The sequence below is a fragment of the Orcinus orca genome, chromosome 2, assembly GCF_937001465.1.
Source record: "Orcinus orca chromosome 2, mOrcOrc1.1, whole genome shotgun sequence".
NCBI lineage: Eukaryota > Metazoa > Chordata > Mammalia > Artiodactyla > Delphinidae > Orcinus > Orcinus orca.
In genome coordinates, this window is record NC_064560.1 from 158,837,116 (window position 1) to 158,843,234 (window position 6,119).

General features: G+C 38.7%; 1 non-coding gene across 1 annotated transcript; it reads right to left on the reverse strand.

The window, feature by feature from the left end:
- Positions 1-3,468: 3,468 nt before the first annotated feature.
- TRNAK-CUU (transfer RNA lysine (anticodon CUU)) lies at positions 3,469-3,541 on the reverse strand. The gene has a single exon. It is a non-coding gene; the product is annotated as a tRNA-Lys (tRNA).
- Between the last annotated feature and the right edge of the window lie 2,578 nt (positions 3,542-6,119).

The window sequence follows — 6,119 nt, forward strand, 5'->3', positions numbered from 1 at the left end:
AAGCCTTCATAGAGGAGGCTTTTGACCTTGTTCCTGAAGGATGAGGAGAATTTCAATAACTGGGGGTTACTCCAGGCTATGTGAACTGAATTCTCGACACAAAGCATTGAGATGAAGCATTGCAAATTATAATTTAGGATTAAATCACAAAGAACTTGAAAGCCATATTAAACCAGTGAATAAAACTATGAAAATTCAGTTTTACCATCCAGTTTCCCAATATATTCATTCCTAAAGTGAGACCCCTCTGCCCTCTGGGACTTACTGCTTTCCACAGCACCCTTTCCCCCAAGGTAGTGATCTCTCTCATAAGCACATTATCTGTAACTGAGGCACTTACAATTTCACCTTGTATTTGTTTCTATTCAGGTTTTATCTTCCTTTCTGGAATATAAGTTCCATAAGAACAAAGTCTCCATTTCTTAACTTTGAAACCCACCAGTGGGATGGCCAGGAATAGGTGTACTCATTGTCAGTCTTAAGGATTCAGTATTTTATTAACATTATCTCTTGTAGTAAACATAAAGTTGTCTTTTGTAGAATTTGGATTATTTATTAGAAGATTTTCATTATTGAATAATACAAAATATAAGCTGAAATATAGCTTTATAGAAAGCTATAAAGCGGCAGACACCCAGTGGCTGAGGTTAAGGAATGGAGCCCTCTTTTAGGGGTTGAGTTGTATGCCCCAGAGAGAGATGTTGAAGTCCGAACTCCTAACACCTATGAATGTGGCCTTACTTGGAAGTAAAGTCTTTGCAGATGTAATCAAATTAAGATGGGGTTATTAGGGTGAGTCCTAATCAGGCACTGTGACTGGTGTCCTCATACAAAAAGGAAAATGCCATGTGAGACAGAAACACAAGGAGAAAGGATGTAACAGCAGAGGCAGAGATTGGAGTTAGGCACCTGCAAACCAAGGAACACCAAGGGTAGCTGATGACAGCAGAAAGCTAACAGAAAGAAGCAAAGAACAGATTCTTCAAGACAGCCTTTGAGAGCATGACTCTGCCTACACCTTGATTTCAAGCTTCTAGCCTCCAGAATTGTGAGACAATACATTTCTTTTAAGTAACTCAGTTTGGGGTACTTTGTTTATGGCAGCCCTAGGAAACTAATACACCCTTCTTAATTCACTAATTCAACGCATACTTACTGAACATCTGCCAGATACTAATTTAGGTGCTTGAGATACATTCGTGAGCGAAGATAAAGATCATGCCTTTGTGGACCAACATTCCAAGGGTGTGGGTGAAAGTGAAGAGAGGTAATAATAAAAGAAGATGATACCTTCTATAGAAAAAATAGTGTAGGATAAAGTGGATGGTGGGGTAGTTGCCAATTAGGGTGATTGTGGTTGGGCTTATAGCAACTCAAAGACAAATTAGGCAAGTGTGACATAATAAGAAATATATATTTGGTGTCTGCCCCTAGTTTCTGACACAGAGCTCCTAAAATCCTTGTCAATTCCTGCGTGATGGGGGTGTTAGGAGCATCTTACACAGAGCTTCTAAATCCCTTGGAATTTCCTGAGTAATAGGAGTGTCTTGTTCTAATGAGGCAACTCTTGGAGGGCTCCTGGATGATTTCTGGATGAGGTCTGGTCGCCAGAAAGTCTAAGTCATGATTAGAAACAGAACTTGGAAACTGATCAATAACTGATCATGCCTGTGTGATGAAGCCTCCATAAAAATCCCTAAAATACAGGGTTCACAGAGCTTCCAGGATGGCAAACATATTCAGGGGCTGGGAGAGTGCCATGCCAAGGAGAGGACGTGGGAGTTCCATGCTCCTTCCCCATACCTTGCCCTCTGCATCTCTCCCATTTGGCTGCTCTTGAGTTGTATCATTTATAATAAACCAGGAATAAGTAAACTCTTTTCCGGAGTTCTGTGAGCCATTCTAGGAAATTAACAAACCTCAGGAGAGATTGTGAGAACCCCTGATTTATAGTGGGTTTGTCACAAGTGGGGAGGCCTGGACTTGGAATTGGCATCTCACAGAACCATTCACTTTAGACAAGTTGGTCCCTGTCCAACTCAAAACACCAAACATCATCCTCTCCTGCTAAATGAGTGACTTTACCAGTTTCAGCTTTATCCCTCCTTTAGTCTGTTTTCCCTATAGGTAAGATTTATTTAGATGATAGAATTGCCCTTGCTTTCTGAGAACACCCAATGCAAAAGGAACCCTCACTTCCTTAGACCCTCCGCAAAATTCCACAACTATAGCCCCAATCCTATAATAGGTTCTTTGTAACTCCCTCTTACTGAGACACCCCACAGGTCTCCCTCGCTGCAAGGGATTTTTTTTTTTTTTTTTTTTGGCTGAAGGGCATTGTCAGGTTTAAGAGATGGGAGGAGAGGAATGTGACCTTAGGCGACTGTGGGGTAACTTACCCCAAAGAGGAACAGAGAAATACTGTAGAACGGTAGCCTGCAGGGAAACTAGGTCAAAGTTTTCGTTTTCTTTTAAGATAGAGAATTAACAGCATGTTTGTACGTTGAAGGGAAAAACCGAGAGAGACAAATGGGTCGTTTAGCAGGAGAAAAGCTAGTGGGTAACACGCCGAGTACAGGAACTAGTGCTTCAGGTAGGAGCATGCGTCGTTCACCTGCAGGGTCGGGTGAGTGAGATCCTGGAACGTGCCTGGCTGTGGTGTGGACATTCTCTTCCTGATTACTTCAAAGTTCTCAGTGAAGAGGCGAAAAAGGCGGAAGTCCTGCCTCCCACAATATCTAATTGCCTATTCGAAATTTCACGTCTCAGTTCTTTTGTGCTTCTGTTTCAAAGAGCCTCCCCTCTACCGGAATATTAATTTCCCTAATACCTATCCAACTGTATGGTTAGATTCCAAATACAGTCCCACGAACAATGGGAGAAAACCTGATTGTGCCCTAGTTGTCTAGATCTCACAATAGAAGGAAACATTTCTCACTGTGTATTTCTCCACAAGACATTCCCCCACCTCCACCCCAGGACAAGCCCTATATTGAGAAGAAAAAAAGTAAAATAAACAAGAAAGGACTTTCTTTGAAGTCCTCCGACTCTGTAACTGCTTTTACATAGGATCGCTTGTTTTAGAAAAGCTGCCAATATTGAGGCTCATAATTTTGGTCCGATAGAATAAAACACTGCCCTCTATCAGCAATAATGCAGGTATGCACAGTAACACAAAAAATCAATTTCAACTTTAAACAGTGGCCTTTTCAGTTTCTTCTGTGCTTTACGGAGGAAGTAGGCGAGGGATCCGGGAGAGCAAGAAAAACTTGCGCTTTTAAGTGCGCAAGCGCAGTTTGAGAACTGTTTCGTTTGTAAACTGGTCTTTTTTCCGAAGATCTGGTTAATATTGACAGTACGTAAATTAATCCGGTTTAAAAAACAAACAAAACCGTCCTTAATTACAGTGCTGTGGAGAGACCTCAAAATATTCAAGGGAAATTAAGTGCTATAACAAAAGGTGTCTTGCGCCCAACGTGGGGCTCGAACCCACGACCCTGGGATTAAGAGTCCCATGCTCTACCGACTGAGCTAGCCGGGCACTTGGGTGCCAGTTTTCTTTTTTCTTCTCTTGAAGAATTCAATTACATTTGATTTTTGTTTTCCTATAATTCTTTATTTACATTAAAAAATTTGTCATACTATAACCTCCAAATCCGTTTCTTAAATTCTTTGAAACAGTTCTTTAATTGTATTTAGATTTAATATTTTTTAGTGCGTGTGTATCCCAAAGGCACTGAAAACACGCGTTTCTCATTACAGAATCACTGAATCTCTTTCTCTGAAGTGTTTTAAAATATTTACTGCCCAATACGTTATCTTCTTTACATAAACACGTATCAAGACTGTTCACTTTCTATCAAATGGCATAATGGATTCCTACAATTTTGGGCGCGGCATTAAAAAACAAAGTTTTTAATGAAGTTAGTTACACACACGGAAGAAAAATGGAGCTTAGCTATTTTCCTTTAATAGGATCTAGTCAAGGAAAGTTAAATTGAGGAAGGGGATACTGGTTCAGTTAAAATAAGCCCTCTTTCCGGTAACTGCCTGACAATTGAAAGATAGGACCCTGAGAGGTTGTCATTACCATCCATCTCAAGAGACAAGCTGAGAGGAAAGGATTGTAGAGACTGTGGGTCTTCTGGCAAAGAAAGTTACTTCTAGAAGAAAAGGAGAAGAACTGATTCTGACCAAATTATGACAAGCTGAGACAATGGAATAATCTTCTATGGAAATACATATATTCTGAGATACTAGTGAAGTTCTCTAGATAAGGAACTCTGCAGATTTCTGTGATGGGAGTGGTGTCTATCCTACTGCTCAGAACAGCAAGCTAAAGCCTAATTGTAAACCTGGGAGTAACAGAATCCTTAGGTTACTATCCCTGAAACCCTAAAACACAGTATTTAGAAGTTAAACACATTGCGCATCACATTTCCGAGCTGCTTAATTAACACATAATAATAAGGTATGGCATAAAATATGTTTAGATTCCTCAAAGTGCACCTAGGATTTAAGTAGAATATTTAAAATTTCCAAGCTTGAAATATTAATGCAATTATTCACCAACCATTTTTTCCTGCAGTTGCAAATTCTGGCTTATTTTGACAATTTTATAACTTGGCAGAATGTAACTGGGAAGTGAATTTGTATTTATTTGCATTTTCAACACATTTATTAAGTACCTATCACGTGCAAAGCACTGTGTTATGTATTCTAATAGATGGAAGTATAAACCAGACTCTGATAACCAAAAATACCTTATCACCCTCTAAGAAAGACATGTAGATTACATACCGATTTTATATGCACTACTTCTAAAGTAATTTAAAGTAATTAAAACAAACACATCCATACTCACACCTTTTAAGTCTTCTAATGAATCAGGCAAACAGTCATGAACCTTAGACCACAATTCAGTGTATTCTTCCAAGATACGAGATATATCAACAATCCAGCCCCCAAATAGGCAGTTCATCGAGTTCAGAAACAGTTCCAAATTCATAATTATTAATCAATACACAGTAGGCATTAGACACTCAAATTGTGTTTATCACACACAAGCAGGAAAGTTAATTAAGAGTTTAACTGGATCCCTAAACAAGTTTGGAGTACTTGTAGTTTACCTTCAAGGTGAACCCTCCTAGGACTATACTCTTCAGCTTTCTTCAGCACTTTCTTGGCCTACCCTGGACTAACTCAGGACCCTTCATGAAAAAATTGCAACTAGAATATTTCAGTGAGGGTTAGGCAAATTAAATGGCTAGTCTTCCAAGTATATCCAAATCCTTTCTTTATCCATTTGTTCAAGAATAAAAACTAACCTTTGATTATAATGCTTCATTAGCAGAAATTAGCAATTGAATTTCCTCTTTCTCTCTCACTTTCTACATCTAATTTTTCAGCAAGCCCTACACTTCTAAAATCCATCCACGTATTTCCACCTCCACTGCCGCCACTCTGCTCATTCTCCATTACTGCTTGCCCACCGGACTGCAATAGCTTTCCAACTAGTCTCTGTGCTTCTGTTCTTCCCTGTATTTATCATTCTTCACACAGAAGCAAGAGAGATCATTTAATAAATAAATTAGATCATATCATTCTGCTTAAAAAACTGCTGATGACCTCATGGTAGAAAGCCAATCATTAACTGTGGAAGGAATGACGGAATTAGAAAATCACCATTTGGCAACCATCATCATAATAATTGATTCAAATATGAATCATGGGATACTATAATTAGTGGGTGAAAGGTGAAGGAGTTGCAGGATATTTACATAGTTTCAAGGTGGTTCTTCACAAGATATTTATTAATTACAAAGGGCAAAATTGAAACTATAGTGGAGAAATCTTAAGTGATCAAAGTTAACATCATCTGTAGTGGAACAAACTGACATCATGTGCCTCCTAATATAAGATTCTAATATGAATACAAGGTTACTTTTGTGGCATTCCTGACAAAGAATGCATCACCCAAATCTAATCATGAAAAAAGTCACACAAACCTAAACTGCAGAATATTCTACAAAGTAAATGTTTTGTATTCTTCAAGTGTTAATGCCATGAAACCTAAAGAAATATTAAGAAACAATTTTCCAGATTAAAGGAGACTAGAG